The sequence below is a fragment of the Callithrix jacchus genome, chromosome 1 (assembly GCF_049354715.1).
Source record: "Callithrix jacchus isolate 240 chromosome 1, calJac240_pri, whole genome shotgun sequence".
NCBI lineage: Eukaryota > Metazoa > Chordata > Mammalia > Primates > Cebidae > Callithrix > Callithrix jacchus.
This window is the reverse complement of record NC_133502.1, coordinates 186602623-186621444: the sequence shown is the minus strand read 5'-3', so window position 1 is coordinate 186621444 and position 18822 is coordinate 186602623. Positions and strand designations below refer to the sequence as shown.

General features: G+C 48.6%; 1 long non-coding RNA gene and 1 pseudogene across 1 annotated transcript in view; one reads left to right on the top strand and one right to left on the bottom strand.

Moving 5' to 3' along the window:
- The window catches only part of LOC144577262 (uncharacterized), a 31204-nt gene extending 12886 nt beyond the window's left edge, over positions 1-18318 (top strand). Inside the window, exons 2-3 of the long non-coding RNA XR_013520667.1 lie at positions 10207-10375; positions 10488-18318. This is a non-coding gene — a long non-coding RNA (uncharacterized LOC144577262). The remainder of the gene's footprint in view (positions 1-10206; positions 10376-10487) is intronic.
- Positions 6720-8246, bottom strand: LOC118142808 (uncharacterized; annotated as a pseudogene).
- Positions 18319-18822: the final 504 nt, after the last annotated feature.

Here is an 18822-nt window from a genome sequence, read left to right as displayed (position 1 = left end):
CATTGCACTCCAGCCTGGGCGAGAAAGCCACACTCCATCTCAAAAAAAAAAGGTCCATTTTATTTTATTTTATATTTTGTATTTTTTTGAAACAGAGTCACCCTCTGTTGCTGAGGCTGCAATGCAATGGCGTGATCTCAGCTCACTGCAACCTCCACCTCCATGGTTCAAGTGATTTCCCTGCCTCAGCCTCCTAAGTAGCTAGGATTACAGGTGTGCGCCACCGTGGCCAGCTAGTTTTTGTATTTTTAGAAGGGGGGTTTCACCATGTTGGCCCAGCTGGTCTTGAACTTGACCTCAGATGATTTGCCTGCATCAGCCTCCCAGACTGTTGGCATTACAGGCGTAAGCCACTGTAACTGGCAAAAAGTAGACTTTAAATGTTCTCACAACAGAAAAATGGTACATGTGTGACATGGTGGATATGTTAATTACCTTCATATAATCATTCCACAATGTATACATAGATCAAAACGTCACACTAAGCCCACAAACATACACAATTATTATATTTATTAAAATAATTAAGTTTATATCTTCAAAAACATTAATAAGTCCCAGCCAGGCTTGGTGGCTTACACCTCTAATCCCAACACTTTGTGAGACTGAGGTGAGTGGATCACAAGGTCAGGAGTTCAAGACCACGCTGACCAACATGGTGAAACCTCGCCTCTAATAAAAATACAAAAATTAGCCAGGCATGGTTGCATGCACCTGTAATCCCAGCTACACAGGAGGCTGAGGCAGGAGAATTCCCTGAACTCAGGAGGCAGAGGTTGCAGTGAGCCAAGATCACGCCACTGTACTCCAGCTTGGCTCCAGCTTGGACATCAGAGCAAGACTCCATCCAAAGAAAAATAAAAAAGATATTTCAAACTTGTAATTTTACATCTTGGAGCCTGAACTTCTCAAATTTGAGATGAGGTTTCACCATGTGGGTCAGGCCAGTTCTGAAGTCATGACCTCAGGTAATCCCACCCGCCTTGGCCTCCCAAAATGCTGGGATTTCAGGCCTGAGCCACTGCTGCTGGCTATCCATCACTTATGCCTTTGCCTAGCTCAGAGAATCTGCATTTTTCCAGCAGAGGAAGCAATCAGATATGCACTTGTCTCAGGTGAGCAGAAGGATGACTTAGAGTTCAGTAAAGTTCTTGGTGCTCACAAGGAATTTCCTAGCAGGCAAACTGGGTGAGAGATACATAGCTCCTTTTTTTTTTTTTTTGAGACGGAGTTTCACTCTTGTTACCCAGGCTGGAATGCAATGGCGCGATCTCAGCTCACTGCAACCTCCGCCTCCTGGGTTCAGGCAATTCTCCTGTCTCAGCCTCCTGAGTAGCTGGGATTACAGGCGTTCACCACTACGCCCAGCTAATTTTTTGTATTTTTAGTAGAGACGGGGTTTCACCATGTTGACCAGGATGGTTTCAATCTCTTGACCTCGTGATCCACCCGCCTCGGCCTCCCAAAGTGCTGGGATTACAGGCGTGAGCCACCGCACCCAGCCCCATAGCTCTTTTTTTTTTTTTTTTTTTTTGAGTGGGAATCCCACTCTGTTGATTAGGCTGGAGTGCAGTGGCACTATCTTGGCTCACTGCAACCTCCACCTCCTGGGTTGAAGCGATTCTCCTGTCTCAGACTCCCAAGTAGCTGGCATTACAGGAAGCTGCCACCATGCCCAGCTAATTTTTTGTACTTTTAGCAGAGACAGGGTTTCACCATGTGGACCAGGCTGATCTTGAACTCCTGCCCTCAGGTGATCCATCTGCTTTGGCCTCCCAAAGTGTTGGGATTACAGACATGAGCCACTACGGCCAGAACTCACAATTTCCCGGGATGGTCTCTGAATGCCATGAAACTCTTTTATTTTTTGTTAAAAAAAAAAAAAAAACTTTTTTTTGACACAGGGTCTCACTCTGTTGCTCAGGCTAAAGTGCTGTGACACAATCATAGTTCACTATAGCCTCTAACTCCTGGGCTTAAGCAGTCCTACTGCCTCAGTCTCCCAAGTAGTTGGAACACAGGTGCCAGCCACCACAACTGGCTAATTTGTTTATTTTTTATTTTTTTAAAATAGAGATGGGGTCTTGCTCTGTTGCCCACACTGGTCTTGAACTCCTGGCCTCAAGCAATCTTCCTCCCTTGGCCAACCAAAGTGCTGGGATTACAAGCACAAACCACTGTGCACAGCCGAGATTTTTTTGACTTAGTCTTTTTGTACATGTGGTATTTTATTCATAGAATCCATAAATGGTAGGGAAATTTCTGAGTTGAGGGAAATATATATAATACAAAACTTGATATGTAGACTAGAGTTTCTTAGCTCAACTAGAGGGGCTAGTTTTAGGTAATCCATGGACTCCCTGAAATTGGGGGCACCATTGGAAATATGTGTGAGCTCATGGACAGTTTCCTATGATTTTCAGTCCTCAGAATGTCTCTTGGACTCAAAGATGCCTTAGGGCAGAGGACGCATGTACCCCTAGTACAGAATCTTGGACAGTGAATGTCAGGAAACATTCAGCAGAAAAGCTTTGCCAAATGGAGGGCTTTGATGTAACTTTTTCATCAAGTCAGTGTACCTGGGATCTCTTGTACATATTAGTCTTACTCTTGTAAGGTTTCATCATTTCTACTTTCCCTACTTTTCTTTGCCACCCTGCTCCCTCTCCTACCAGACAGGACTCTGAAATGTGCATGTCCAGATGAGACCCCAGCATGCTTCAGCCTTTGAGTAGAGAGAACACAGCCTCTGCTGGGACAGGAAGCGAGGGATGTGGAGACCCTGAAGATGCCTTAGGAAAATGGCCTGGGGTTGGGACGGTGGTAAAAGCTGCCATGAACTTCGGATCTCCAGGACAGGAGCTCAGGCTGGCAGTTACATGTGTTTTTCTTCAAACTGGTTGCCAGGTTGGAATGACTGATGAAATCAGAGATTCCAGCCTTCCTGATTGGAGGGACTGAACTCCGTGGGCACTTTGAAACTCAGGTGGACAACAGTATCTTCTCAGAGCTGTTTCCACTCCTTGAGAATAGATAACACATTCTTCTGGTTCCTAGTAGAGTGTGGAGGAAGGCTTTGGCCACAACAGGAACTAGGTTCCCTGGGAGGGAACAGAGTTTGGGGTAGATCATGGCCAGCCATCACCGGCAACCCCAGGTTGAGGAGCAGAGCCCCCAGCCTAGCACCTCAGGGTACTCCCCCCCAGAGATGGTGGACGATGAAATTCCAGGACCATCAGGTGAGGGGACTGGGGACTAAAGGAAGAAGAGATGAGAGAGGATTAACTAAGAATCAGGAGGGAATATGGGGGGTAGGGGTTGGGGGTTGGCTCACACCTGTAATCCCAGCATTTTGGGAGGCTGAGGTGGGCGGCTCACCTGAGGTTAGGAGTTTGAGATAGCCTGCCCAACATGGTGAAACCCCATCTCTACTAAAAATATGATATTAGCTGGGTGGTAGTGGTATGTGCTGCCTGTAACCCCAGCTACTTGGGATACTGAGGCAGGAAAATTGCTTAAGCCTTGGAGGCCAAGGTTGCAGTGAGCCTAGATCCTCCCACTGCACTTCAGCCTGGGCGACAGAGCAAAACCCCATCTCAGAAGAAAAACCAAAGCCGGGTGTGGTAGCTCATACCTGTAATCCCAGCACTTTGGGACGTTGAGGTGGATGGATCAACTGAGGTCAGGAGTTTGAGACCAGCCTGACCAACATGGTGAAAACCCATTTCTACCAAAAATACAAAAATTAGCCGGGTTGTATGCCTATAATCCGAGCTACTAGGGAGGCTGAGGTAGGAGAATCTCTTGAACCTGGGAGGCAAATGTTGCAGTGAGCTGAGATGGAGTCACTGCACTCTAGGGGAGAGAATGAGACCCTGTTTCAAAAGAAAGAGAAAGAGAGAGAGAAAAGGAGGGAAGGAGAGGAGAGGGGAGGAAGGGAGGGGAGACCAACCCAGTAGTCAGGAAGGAGCACTGAGGGAGTGTGTGGGGGAAGCAAGGAGGGACTCAGGCCAGGTGCAGTGGCTCACACCTGTAACCCCAGGTCTTTGGGAGGCCAAGGCAGGAGGGTCACTTGAGGCCAGAAGTATGAGACCAGCCTGGCCAACATGGTGAAACCTTGTCTCTAAAGTACAACAACGAGCTGGGTGTTATGGTGGGTACCTGTAATCCCAGCCACTTGGAAGGCTGAGGTAGGAGAATCACTGGAACACAGTAGATGGAGGTTGCAGTGATAGGAGATTGCATCACTACCCTCCAGCCTGGGCAATAAAGTAAAAAAAAAAAAAGTAACTCAGCTGGGACCAGAAAAGGAAATGATGCATTCTGTGGACAGAGAGATGGAAGAATGGGGAAGAGAAGGAGAGGCACATGGGGTTTACAAAGGAGAAAGACAGAAAGATGGCTTGCAGAAGCCAACAGTCTGCAGGGCTGGGGAGGATGGAGAGTGTTTTGCGGTTTGGGATTGGAGTTTAAGGTGATTAGTTGCAGAAGCATTACATGGTGGCCTGTGTTTTTACTCAACCCCTTGGGTAGATTGCAACTGCCCACCCCCCCCCCCGACTTAGGTTTCTGTGCTGGAAACGGAAGAGGGAGTGGTCAGACGAATCAGAGGAGGAGCCAGAGGAGGTGCTCACCTCTGAGCCTGAGGAGACCTGGGTGATGGAGACCCTGTGTGGTCTGAAGGTGAAGCTGAAGTGACAGCGAGTGTCACCCGTGCTCCCTGAGCACCATGAGGTCTTCAACAGGCTGCTTGGTAGGAGGACACCCCAGAGAGCACCTCCAATCCTGTTCTTTTCAAAAGGGAAACTTCCTATTACCATACTTTTCCCATGGGAAAAATATGCCCCCCTAGTGGGTGAGCTCTCCATGCAGGAGGACTCAGAAGTGATCACTCATGAGGGATGCTTAGGAGGCCATAGAGGATTCAGCTAGACTTGATGAAGGTCTGCGATTGGGATAAGAAAGCTTGGTTTCAGGCCAGGCACCATGGCTCATGCCTGAGATCCCAGCACTTTTGCATGCTGAGGCAAGAGGATTGCTTGAACTCAGGACTTTGAGACTATAGTAAGCTGTGATTGTACCACTGCACTCCAGCCTGGGTGACAGAGCCAAACCCTGTCTCAGAAGAAAAACCAAGGCCAGGCGTGGTAGATCATGCCTACAATCTGAGCACTTTGGGAAGCTGAGGTGGATGGGTGAATAACCTGAGGTCAGGAGTTTGAGACCAGCCTGACCAACATGGTGAAACTCCCTCTCTACTAAAAATACAAAAAATAGCTGGGAGTGGCTGTGCATACCTGTAATCCCTGCTACTCAGGAGGCTGAGACAGAATTGCTTGCTTGGGAGGTGGAGGTTGCAGGTGAACTGAGTTCATGCCATTGCATTCCAGCCTGGGCAACAGAGTGAGACTCCATCTCCAATCAATCAATTGAAATAAAAACTAAATCAAAGAAAGGTTTCATCTGTGTCCTATGAAACTTAATGTTTCTTGCTGACTTTGTTTTTTTGAGACAGTTTCACCCTGTTGTACAGACTGGAGTGCAGTGGCATGATCTCGGCTCACTGCAGCCTCCTCCACCTCCCTAATTCAAATGATTCTCCTGCCCCAGCCTCCCAAATAGCTGAGATTACAGCCACACACCATCACACCCAGCTAATTTTTTGTATCTTTAGTAGAGATGGGGTTTCACCATATTGGCCAGGCTGGTCCCAAACTCCTGACCTTGTGATTTACCCATCTCGGCCTCACAAAGTGCTGGGATTACTGGCATGAGTCAATGTGCCCGGCCTCTTGCTAACTTTCTAAACTTAACTGTCTCCATCTCTAGAGGGAGATACCAAAGCCTGGTCACATCCTGATGTGACTGTCTCATGAGGAAATGACGGAAATTACTTTATGATTCTGCAGTGGTCCCTGCGTGTCTGCGGGGAGGGCATCCTGGTTTCTTCCCAGCTCTCTGTCCTATAGATTCACACACCCAGGACCTCCTTCAGCCACTTCTCAGGGCAGCCTCAGAGTGGGAGCCTCTCCCTTGCCCAGTGAAAGTCATTCTTTCCTGTCCCATCCACCTCACCGGAGACACCATCCTGAGGCTTTCCCCAGGGAGGTGCACTTCTCCTCAATGCCCTATTGCTCCCAGGGAAACTGTTCTGCTTCTCACAATAGCATGCTCTCTGATCACAGAGGATCCTGTCGTTAAAAGATTCCTGGCCTGGGACAAAGATCTGAGGGTGTTGGACAAGGTAAGGTGGTTCTCCAGGTAACTGTGTTTCTGCTCCAACACGCAGCCTCTGGGAGGTCACAGCCTCCACACCCACAGTTCCCCTCTCTCTCCCTTCACCATCTCCCACCTGATGCTCCACCTCCAGTTTTGTTTTCTTTTCCTGAGATAGAATCTTGCTCTGTTGCCCAGGCTGGAGGGCAGTGTCATGAAATTGACTCACTGCAGCCTCCACCTCCAGGGTTGAAATGATTCTCTGTCTCAGCCTCCAAAGTAGCTGGGATTACAGGTGTGCACCACCACACCTGGCTAATTTTTGTGTTTTTAGTAGAGAGAGGGTTTTGCTGTTGGCCAGGCTGGTCTTGAACAACTGACCTCAGGTGATCCGCCTGCCTTGTCCTCCCAAAGTGCTGGGATTACAGATGTGAGCCACTGTGCCCGGCCAGCTCCCAAGGTCTTCAGTTTTGGTGCCCACCATTTTCTTTTTTTGAGACAGTCTAGCTTTGCTCCTCGGGATAGAGTGCAATGGTATGATTATAGCTCATGGCAGCCTCTAATTTCCCGGGCTCAAGCAATCCTCCTGCCTCAGCCTCCTGAGTAGCTGGGACTACAGGCACAGGCCACCTTGCTCCACTAATTTCTGTAATTTTTATAGAAAGAGGGCCTCTCTGTGTTGCGCAGGTTGTTCTTGAACTACTGGGGTCATGTGATCCTCCTGTCTCCGCCTGTCAAAGTACTGGGGTCACAGGCTTGAGCTGATACTCCTGGCTATTCTTGGGCTTTTTATGATTTGTCAGCATTTCCCTTGGGACTCTGCTGCTCTTTCAGAGTGACTGCATGGCCCCTCCCTCTCCTACCGGTCCTTTGAGATCTGAGCCCTTGGCCACAGTCCAGCTGCAGCCCTGAAGCTCCTGGCCTCTCTACTCCTAGCGCTTTGGGAAAGTTCTCTGCCTGGCACAGAAAAGACCCTCCTGATACCAGCCAATGTAGATGCACTCCCTGCAAAGATCCCATTGGAGCTCACCATGCTGGGCGTATCACCCACATCCCCTCCTCTGGCTCCTCAGACTTGCATCCCACCATCAAATACCCCTCCACCCCACAGATTCCAAATAAGCACAGTCACCCCAACACTGAGGTCACTTCTCTGATGGGCAACCCCTCCCCAGCCCCCCATTGCCCCATCTCCAGGATCTTCCTCTTGCAAGATGTGACTTCTCTCTCTCCGTGTTCCTTTCTCTCCATCAGTACTGGCTAGTTATGGTCATATCATATTTTAGCCGTGCCGGCCTCTTCTGGCAATACCGATGCATTCCTGTGAGTGGCTTGCTTCCTCCTATTAGTCAATGTCTAACACCTTGGGAGAGTGGGGGGAAGTGGTGTTCCAATCTTTCATTTATTCTTTCACCTACTTGTTCTCTTTACTCCGTGTATTGAAAAGATAGCATTATGCCATGATGTTTTTAGACTGCTTTATCTAAAAAAAAATTCAAGCCAGGTGCAGACTCATGCCTATAATCCCAGCACTTTGGGAGGCTGAGGTGGACACATCACCTGAGGTCAGGAAATCGAGACCAGCCTGGCCAACATGTTGAAACCCTGTCTCTACTAAAAAAGTACAAAAATTAGCCAGGCACAGTGATGTGCACCTGTAATCCCAGCTGCTCAGGACACTGAGGCAAGAGAACTACTTTAACCCAGGAGGGAGAGGTTGTAGTAATCTAAGATTGAGCCACTGCACTCCAGCGTGGGCAACAGACTGAGACTTTTTCTCAAAAACAAACAAAGCCAAAAAAAAAAAAAAAAAACAAGCTCCAACGCCAGTTTACAAATAAAAGAATAAAACAAAAAGAATTGTAACCACCCCCCAAGGGTAGAGGAAATATAGTGGACACGACGCTTCCCCCAGCAAGCAGCCATTTCTGGTTCCTCTGTCTCTCTCCTTCCCACATCAACCCCAGATGCAAGGGTCCATTGTCCTTTGGGTTCCCATGACAGAAGCCACAGTTCAGGCCCCCTGGCATCACTCCAATCCACTGTTAAATCCTCCCTGCTGTGGTCTCCTGGAGCCTCTCCCCAAGCCATGGGGCTTCCTAGTGCAGCCTGAACACCTCTCTAAAGCCCAGGTCTGACCCCCTACTGCCCACCTGAACAGCTTCCTTAGCTGATGTCTTTTGAAATCGAGGCCAGGGTCACAGTGGCAATTCCACCCTCTCTACAATCTCTCTACATCCAAACTGGCTCGTCCTCTTGGTGTTTACTGGCTTGGTTTCACCGCTCCTTCCGAATGCCCTCCACTCGACTTTGTGTTTGTGCTTTCTGCCTGGGGTCCAGCACACGTGGTTTTGAGGAGAATGACACATATCTTAACGTCAGTTCACCCCACAGCCTCTGTGATGCCTGCCCTCATCTCCCCACCTCTACACACCCACAGCACTCCAGTTACATCCTATTATAATGTGACATTGGGATTAGGTGATCTGCCCTGATTTCTTCCAGTCCCATTAGACTAGATGCCAGTAGAAGGCAGAGTTTTGCAAAATATCAATGCATCCTATTTTTTTTTGAGACAGAGACTTGCTCTGTCCCCCAAGCTGGAGTGCAGTGGTGAGATCATAGCTCACAGAAGCCTCCACCTCCTGGGCTCAAGCAATCCTCCCAACTCAGCCTCACGATTATCTCAGACTACAGGGCTGTGCCCCCACACCAGGACAGTTATTTATTTATTTAATTAATTTTTTTTTTAAATAAAGTCTTGTTCTGTTGCCCAGGCTGGAGTGCAATGGCGTGATCTCAGTTCACACAACCTCCACCTCCTGGGTTTAATGAATTCTCCTCCCTCAGCCTTCCAAGTAGCTGGACTACAAGTGTGTGTCAGCACGCTCAGCTAATTTTTTTTTTTTTTGTATTTTTAGTAGAGACGGGGTTTCACCATGTTAACCAGAATGGTCTCAATCTCCTGACTTCATGATACACCCAGCTCAGCCTCCCAAAGTGCTGGGATTATAGGTGTGAGCCACAATGCCCAGCCTCCTAATTATTATTGTTTTTTGAGATAGAGTCTCACCCTGTTGCCTAGGCTGGAGTGCAATGGCACTATTTTGACTCAATGCAACCTCTGCCTCCTGGGTTCAAGTTCTCTGCCTCAGTCTCCCGGCAGCTGGAATTATAGGCATCTGCTGCCATGCCCAGCTGATTTTTGTATTTTTAGTAGAGACAGGGTTTCACCATCATAGCCAGGCTGGTCTTGAACTCCTGACCTTGTGATTCACTTAACCTCAGCCTCCCAAAGTGCTGGGATTACAGGCGTGAGCCACTGCACCTAGCCCTGGCCTACTTATTTCTTGAGACAGAGGCTCACTCTGTTTCCCAGGCTGGAATGCAGTGGCCTGATCTTGGCTTACTGCAACATTCATTTCCTGGGTTCATGCAATTCTTGCACCTCAGCTCCTTGAGTAGCTAGGACTAAAGTGTGTATCACCATGCCAGGCTGATTTTTGTATTTTTAGTAGAGATGGGGTTCCCCACGCTGACCAGGCTGGTTTCAAACACCTGGCCTCAAGTAGTCCACCTGCTTCAGCCTCCCAAAGTGCTGGGGTTCCAGGCGTGAACCACCATGCATGGCCGAGAGTTTTTTTTCTCTTTTTAATAGAGACAAGGGTCTTGCTATGTTGTCCAGGCTTGTCTCAAACTCCTGGCCTCAAGCAATCTTTTTGCCTTGGCCTCCCAAAGTGTGGCGATTCCAGACGTGAGCCACCACTCTCGGCCACCAGTTGGGTTTTTGTTTCTCTCCATCCTGAAGGTGTGAGAGAAACCTTTCAGCAGGTCCCTGTCCAGCAGGTCCCTCCTGAGGAAGGCTCTCTGCAGGGTAGGTACCAGCCCTGAGCTGAGGACAGTCCCCTGCCCTTCTCTCTGGGAAGTTGACCTCAGCCGGAGGTCCCTCCTGGTGGTGTCTCTCAGCAGCAACCTGATTTCTGCCCCCAGCTACCTGTCCAATGACATGGAGGAGGTTGACGAGGCCCCCAAACAAGCCATCTTTTACTTCTTGTATGGGGAGAACTGCTCCCAGTGACCCTTGTTCCAGAAGCTTCGGTTCCAGTTCTTCTGTTCCATGCGCTGGAGAGCTTGTGTTTCCCCAGAGGAGTTGGAGGAGGTGAGTGGGGTGTGGGGACATGGGGAGGAATCAAGTGGATTGGAGGCTGGATGAAGGGAGGGAGGGGTATCTGAGGAGTCCCCGTCTTCTCAAGGACCATTTCCTTTTCCAGATCCAGGCTTATGACCCAGGGAACTGGGTGTGGGCATGAGACCACTCCCTCCTTTCCTAGAGCTCCAGGGACCATGGAGGCCTGAGGTCATCGGCCTGAGGGAAGGTATATTTGTGTCCCCCAGAGTCAAGGCAGAATATCGTGGTCTATTTAGGAAATCTGAGGAACCCAATTGCTTGAACCAGCTTCAAGCCTGGGCAACATGGCGAGATCCCTTTTCCACAAAAATACACAAATTAATTGGGTGATGTGGGAGGCATCTCTATTCCCAACTATTCAGGAGGCTGAAGAGGGAGGATCTCTGGAGCTTGGGAGGTTGGGGCTGCAGGGAGCCCTGATCCTGCCGCTGCACTTTGGTCTGAGACCCCCATATCAAAAATCATCATAAATACTGAGTTCCAGGAGGTTCATTACGATTGACGCACTTGAGTTACTGATGTGGGTCGAGGATTCAGTGAAGATTTGGTTTATGTCTTGTGCAGCTAACCACATTGAGGACCCAGCATGAGACTTAACCATTAGGAAGTGGGATTATGGATCAGGCTTCTGGACTGGTGGTTTGTGATGTTGTCACATTAGAAACAAAGCTAGCATGGTTACAAGTTTAGATCTTAAATGACACAAAAGGCCCCAGGTGTGATAAATTCCAAAGCCACATTCTCTGAGGGTGCTCTACTTTCTGGGCAGACCCACCCAAAGTCCTGGCTATGAAGCAGATCACTGAGGCTGGCCTTGGGTGTATTAAGTGAGATTTGGAGTCAGGGTCACCAAAGTGTGAATATCACAATTGAACATGATGGTTCAGAAGCAGGGTAGAGGACAAAGGGCAGGACATAAAATTGGATTGATCAATTGCTAGTTAGAATTGATGTGCCCATTATGTGCCAGGCAGAGGAAAAGTAGAAACGGTGGGATCTATCTTCAAGGGGTCAAAGTTTGCAGGAAACAGGACCCACTAACAAATTAGAGCACAGAGATGTGCAGAGTACTGTAATAGCAGTGGTGACTGCCACTGAGAAAATACAGACCAGGATACCACCAGGGAACTTCTATGAGTTGAGCTGAGCCTTGAAGGTTGAAGAGGCATTTCCCACATAAAGAAGACAAAACAGTGCCCTGAATGTATGCTAGAAATCAAAACGCTGTGTGCTTACCAAGCTCAGGTAGGTAATGTAAATGAATGGAGCAGGTGAGTACAGCAGCAGGAATTGGTGGTGGTGGTGGTGAAGTGGAAGGCCCATGTCCTGCCTACAGGGCTTCTGCTGGAAAGACAGCCTGGCCTGGATTCAGCCTCCATTTGCCCCTTCTGCCAGGTGCTTTTGTGCAGTGCACAACTCACACAACCTCACAAGGCTGCCCTGTCTGCCTAAGCTGGCCATGAGCTGCTTGTTGCCCTACTGAAAAAGAGGACTTGGTTTTGCCTTACCTTGCTTTTTCAGTGGAAGCCAGAAACTTGAATTTTTATGTAAAAATTTCCGATTTGTCAAATGCCATTGCAGTCAAACAAAATCCAGCCTCGGGCTGCAGCCACGATAGAGATTCAGTCTGCGGCCCTGATGGGAACCAGTCCCATGGGTGCACATGCTACTTTCTCCTCCGTAACACACAACATGGTCCTTTGCTGAGATTTGACAGGGGAAACACAATTATAGATGAAATCCGCTCCCGCTGCTGCAAAGCCCTTCAGAAAGATGAGATTGGCCTCTGAACCAGAGGAAAGCCGCGTGGGGCTGTGCAACAGCAGCCCGCCTATGAGACTGATGGATAAAGCTTTCATTTATCAGTGCACCTTGTTTGGAGAAAGCTTCCCTGCCCTCTTGTCTGTCCCCACCTCCAACCCCTCCTCTTTTGCTAATGATAAATGACAAGCAGTGGACATTGATTAATTAAACTACCTGCTGTAGCCTGTGGTAAAACCCAAGGCCACACACGGGAGGCATTCAAAGCATTCCTGCTGCCCCTGCCGGGGGCACAGGCCCCAGGGTTATCCTTTGCTGGTAAGAGCAGGCCACAGGCCACAGCCTTACACAACTGGCCTTCCTAGATCTGTCTGGGTTCCGGCTGATAAATGGAAATCACCTCCATGGGCCACACAGTAATTAAACCCTTGGCATTCTTTTGACAAAAAAAAAAAAATGTTCCTCATGGGACATTCTCACAAACTGCTGAAGGTCTGGGGCCTGCAAGCCCCCAGCTGATTACCAAGGGGTTTTTGAAGTTGGCCTTGACTGAGGATCAAAGGAGGATGGAAGTTCAAGGAATGCGGGTGGGAGTGGGAAATGCCTTAGAGTTAAATTGATCACGGCCCAGTGTGGTGGCTCATGCCTCTAATCTCAGTGCTTTGGGAGGCTGAGGCTGGAAAATCACTTGAGCCCAGGTATTTAAGACCAACAAGGGCAACATGGTAAGACCCTTTCTTAACAAAAAATATAAAAATCACCCTGGTGTGGTGGCATACCCGTATGGTCCCATCTACTTGGGAGGCTGAGGTGCGAGGATTGCTTGAGCCCAGGAGGTTGAGGATGCAGTGAGCTGTGTTTGCACAACTGTACTTCAGCCTGGACAACAGAAGGAGACCCTGTCTCAGAAAAAGTTCACCGATATACTCCCAAGTCCCTAAAACAGAGCCTGGTGCATAGCAGGTGCTCAATAAATATTTGTTGACTGATTAGGCAGAGATGTGCTCATGTCAATTCTTAACAAAAGCAGCAATCAGGAGAAATTCCTAATTAAGGTCCTAGAACTAGTGGCTTCTAATTTTTTGTTGCCACAGGATTGTAAACATGTTGAAGATGAGGGCAGTGTCTTATTCAATTGACTGTCCCCAGAAGCAGGCACAATGCCCAGCCGAGGGCCCGCATGCTGTGGTTTCTCAACAATATCAGTTGTCTGAATGACTCAGGGATAAAGCATTTTTCAGGGCTGGGTCAGCAGAGCCCCACTGGGACGTGAACTGCACACACTTTGGCAGTCTCCTGGGATGCAGCAGTAGAAGTAGCAGAGTCATAAAGCCTGGGGATCAGAGCCACAGTGGGTCTCACAGCTGGAAAGGCCTGAGGTCTCAGCCAGTCCCTTGCTAGGCAGAAAGAAGAAATGAATTAGCTGCAAATCTTGGGGTCTCTAACAGTGCAGCTTCATATTTCTCTATTTCTCCTACAGACTCCCCATTCTGTCCACCTGCCAAAAACATTTCAGTTAATTTAATAATCAATGTCAGCTGAACTCAGACATTTCAGACTTAAATTCAATCTATCCCAAATTGCTTCAGCTTTCCTTGTCAGGGCATTTACTTAGTTCCAGGGGCTTCTGTGCCATAGGAGGGGGAGCTGGAGGAGGGGCAGAGCTGAGCTGTGCTCATCGGTATCTCTTTGCTAGCCTCTTGGGCGTGGTCACCCCACCTTATTGGTGTCTGCTAAATCCATGTCTTTTTTCTGTAGTAATTAATCCACACACTCTCTGTCCTCTCGACTCTGTACTTGAGGCCCTCCCAGCCCACCAGGCCCTGCCCAGCACCTTCTATGCCTTCCTTGAAGTGTTGGAAAACCAGCTGGCCCCTCATTACTATAGGGCCCAGGGAGGCTCTGATTGACTCTGGGTGCCATAATAGAGGAGGGTTCCACACACTCAGGGTTCCCAATGGACAGTGGACACAGTCTCCTTTGCTCTGGTATTTCCCCAACTGGTTGGGAGGATTCTGTTGGTGCCCACCCCCCACCCCACTGTGATCTCTGTCTCCCTGGTGAGCTGTGTATGTGCATGATGAGGAGAGTCTTCAGCAGCAAGGAAAAAAGTTGTATTTGTCGATTTTCACACTGCTATAAAGAAATACCGGAAACTAGGTAATTTAGAAAGAAAAGAGGTTTAGTTGACTCATAGTTCTGCCTAACTGGGGAGGCCTCAGGAAACTTACAATAATGATGGAAGGGGAAAAGGCATGTCTTACGTGTTAGCAGGCAAGAGAGTGTGTGTAGGAAGTGAAGGGGGAAGAGCCCCTTATAAAACCATCAAATCTCATGAAAGCTTACTACAATGAGAACAATGTGGGGGAACCACCCCCATGATCCAATCACCTCCCACCAGCTCTCATCCCAGGCCATCAGCTTCTGCCTTTGTTAATGGAACACTTGCCTTTGGAGTCCTGAGCCTCTGGGTAAGAAGTTCAACTATCCCAAGGCTACCATGCTGTGAGGAAGCCCAAACTACATAGGTGGGCCATGTGAAGGCACTCTGGTTGACAGTCCCCACGGAGACATCTCAGTCCAGGAACCAGGCATGTGAGGGAAGAAGCCCCCAGGTGACTTCAGCCCTCAACCTTCCCAGTCAACTCCAGCCATTTGAGTCTTCACAATCCAGGTCCTAGACATTGGAGACCAGAGACAAGCCCCCTGTTGAGCCCTGGTCAAATTCTTAAGCCTCTGAATCTGTGAGCCTAATAAAATGGTTATTCTTTTATGCCACCAATGTTGCTGAATGCCTCCCTGGTTCCAGCAATTCTCTTGCCTCAGCCTTCTGAGTAGCTGAGATTACAGGTGTCTCCCACTACACCCGGCTAATTTTTGTGTTTTTAGTGGAGATAGGGTTTCACCATGTTGGCTAGGCTGGTCTTGAACTCCTGACCTCAGGTGATCCACCCTCACCCTCTCAAAGTACTGGGATTACAGGGGTGAGCCACTGTGCCCAGCCCAGCTGTGCCATCTTAACCTGCTGGATTTATACTCTGACATCCATGCTTCTTCTGGGCCACCAATGAGGCCACATCTGTTCCCACGAGAAGACCACGGAGAAGGCCAGTGAGTATGTGGTGGGGTCCCTTGTTTTAAGGAGTTGGGTGAGGGAAGTTGCTGCCCTGCATAGCTGGTAACAAAAGAATATACATCTGTAGAGGTTGTTCTGGAAGTATCTTATGGAAGCAAAGGAAGGGAATTAAGACTCATCAACAACAGATGCCATTCCTCGCCTTGCCCATCCTTATTCATTTATTTAACAAGAGTTGAATAAATGAGCAACTACGAGGTGCCAGTCCCTGTTTTAAGATTCTGAGACATGGACATAGGCCTGGCCCTAGTGGTTCTCTTAGTCCAGCTAGAGACAAACATTGAACAATGATTAATGCACATACTTTGAATGAAAAACTTGGAGTGTTGTGAGAGTGGGTGGAGATCTATTTAATCCTCATAATATCCTTCTGAGGTGGGAACCATCCTGTCTATTTTGCAGGGGAATACTGAGGCTCAGAGGGGTTAAGTGACCTTCCCAAGGTCACCCAGCTGGGGAGACACCAGATTGCAAAGCAGCAGCCCCCACCCGCCCAGTGCAGCCAGGAAAGCACAGGCACAAATGCCCAGCTCAGCAGGAGAGTGCTTGGGCTAACGGGTGCGGTGGAGTCAGCAGCCTCAGACTGGCAACCTCTGAGGAAACAGGATTAACCCCTGGAAAGCCAGGGTAGCTTGTTAATCCAGCAGACCTGCTCTTCCCAAGAAATAATGGCCTTCAACTGGGAAGGGATGATGGCGCTCCAACCATCCACCAGTCCCGGGGCAGCCACACTCACCATCTGTAAACTGAGGGCAGAAATAGAGTGGGGAGGTATGATAACCACCCAGAGGCAGTGGCTGGGACCTGTAACCCACTCCTTGATTCTGAGTCCCCCAAGGGCCACTGGAGGGGCATTGGGAGGGGAGACGGGACATGCAGACAAAACCCCTCCAAGAGATGTCAAGAGAAGTGGGTTTTAGACCTTGGGGTGTGGAAGAAGCACCTGGAGAATAGGTTAAAATGCTGATGTGTGGCCCCTACCCTGAGGAATTTGGGTTAATTTGGTCTGGAGTGAGGCCCAGGCATCTGTGGGTTTTGCTTTTTGTTTTTGTTTTTGGGCAACAGGCTGGAGTGCACTGGTGCACCCTCACCTCATTGCAACCTCTGCCTCCTGGGTTCAAGCCAGTCTCCTGTCTTAGCCTCCTGAGTAGCTGGGATTACATGCACCCACTACTACACCTGGCTAATTTTTTTTAATTTATAGTAGACACAGTTTCACCATGTTGCCAGGCTGGTCTCGAACTCTGAAACTCAAGTGATCTGTCTGCCTCAGCCTCCCAAAGTGCTGTGATGACAGGCATGAGCCACTGTGCTAGGCCAAAAATACTTATCTTTAGAAGAGCTTTTAATAGAGTTCTTCAAATACTTATAAAAGTAGGGGAAACTAGGATGCTAGAAGATGAAATAGGTGATTAGGCAAATAAATCCTTAGAGAAATTGGCTTCAGACTCATGGTCTTGTTCCCCACATTGCCGGGCAATTTACTTGTCAATTCCAAGCTTCAGTTTCCCCACCTGAAAAACTGAGCTAATAAAATTGATTTCTCTGAATGCAGTGGCTCGCACCTGCAATCTTAGCACTGTGGGAGGCTGAGGTGGGTGGATCACCTGAGGTCAGGAGTTTAAGACCAGCCTGGCCAATGTGGTAAAACTGCATCTCTACTAAAAAAAAAAATACAAAAAATTAGCTGGTTGTAGTGGCACGTGCCTATAGTTCCAGCTACTTGGGAGGCGGAGGTTGTAGTGAGCTGAGATTGCACTACTGCACTCCAGCCTGGGTGACAGAGTAAGACCCTGCTTCGAAACAAAAATGGATTTCACAGTGTAGTTATGAGGGTGTGAGATATGTGCCAGGCAGGTGGTAAACGTTCAATAGATGCCACTTTCCTTCCTTCTGGAGCATTTGGACCACACAGAGACCTCCCTGCTCTTTGCTTTGCTTTAAGGAGCTTGGGTCACTGAGAGGATTTCACACTGGAAGTACATGTGTTCAAAATGGATACCTAAGTGTATATTTTCTGGTGTAAACTATATGTCGACTCTAACTTTAGCCCAAGGGAGCTTTATTATTTGTCTCCCTTTCGTGAAAGCTATAATAGAGGAAGAGAAACCCCTGCTCATACATTCCAATTCCTAAATACACAATTTATACTTTTCTGGGATATTATTTACGTTTATTTTAGTTCTGGATACACACCATCCCTGTGGGCTGCTTATTTAAGTTTTGGGTGGGCCCTGGAAAGGCCTGGAATGCCTCAGAAGGAGGGAAGAAGATTCTTTTCATTCATTAAACAGAAGGGCCTGGGGCCTTTGCAGGTTCTAGGGCTTAGAAGTTCCCTCAGCACCAGCTGAGAAGTCCCAGGGCGGGAGCTGAGCTCACACCGAGTTCTGCATCTCACGTCCTGCAGCTTTCACAGTTGGACCTCTTTCTGCCTCTTGCATCCTCTGCTCATACTGAGGCCAACAGAGAGACAGGTTGGACCATGGTCTGGCTGGGGGCTCCAGCCGCCTCTTTTTCTCTCAGTGGTCATCGGGCCAGCTGTCCATACCTGGCACCCAGGTATGAAAAGAGATCTTTGGCTTTCACCAGGCTCTTGGAGGGTCAGGGACCTCCAAAAGGATAAATACCACTGGTCAGACAGTCACCATCTACCTCCTTCCCACCCATTCCCTGCCCTCACACCCTCTTCCTAAGAGAAGGCCTTCCCTAGCATTTAATGGTGGGTCCCCAAGGAAGGCCCCAGCTGAGCATCCTTCAAGGAAGACTTCAGTCCCTGGCCCTGCAGTGAGTGCTGTTGTTAGCAGCAGAGGGGCTGAGTGAGGCAGTGGGATGGGGTTCTTCTTTTTTGTTCTGGTTGCAAATTATAAACTCCCAAATGCTGGCGTTCCATACGGAGGTTGACAAACTAGCATGGAAAACAATCAAATGTAATTTTAAAAGCACCCCAGGAGATGCTGATGCAGGTGGACACTTGAAGAAATACTGGTTGATAAAGTTTCTTTTTTTTTTTTTTTTTTTTTTTGAGGCAGAGTTTCACTCTGTGGCCCAGGCTGGAGTGTAATGGCGCCAACCCACCTCACTGCAAGCTCTACCTTCCAGGTTCAAGCAGTTCTCCTGCCTCAGGCTCCTGAGTAGCTGGGATTACAGGTATGTGCCACCATGCCCAGCTAATTATTGCATTTTTAGTAGAGATGGGGTTTGCCATGATGCCCAGGCTGGTCTTGAACTCCTGACCTTAGGTGATCCACCCGTCTTGGCCTCCTGAAGTGCTGGGATTATAGGCATCAGTCACTGCCCCCAGCCATGCTTATTTATAGTTTCTAGAAAGCTGTTACAAGTTATTGGCTGTTTTTGAACTGTTCAAGCTTTTAAAAAAAGTAGGCACCCTTTAAGAAGGCCAATTGTGAAGTAGAAGTCCCATTCCAAGTAGGGCAGGCCTGTAGTGGCAGCTAATAAACACTTTTGTAGCCCTACTGTGCACCAGATACTGTTCTAAGCACTCATAAACATTAATCTAAAC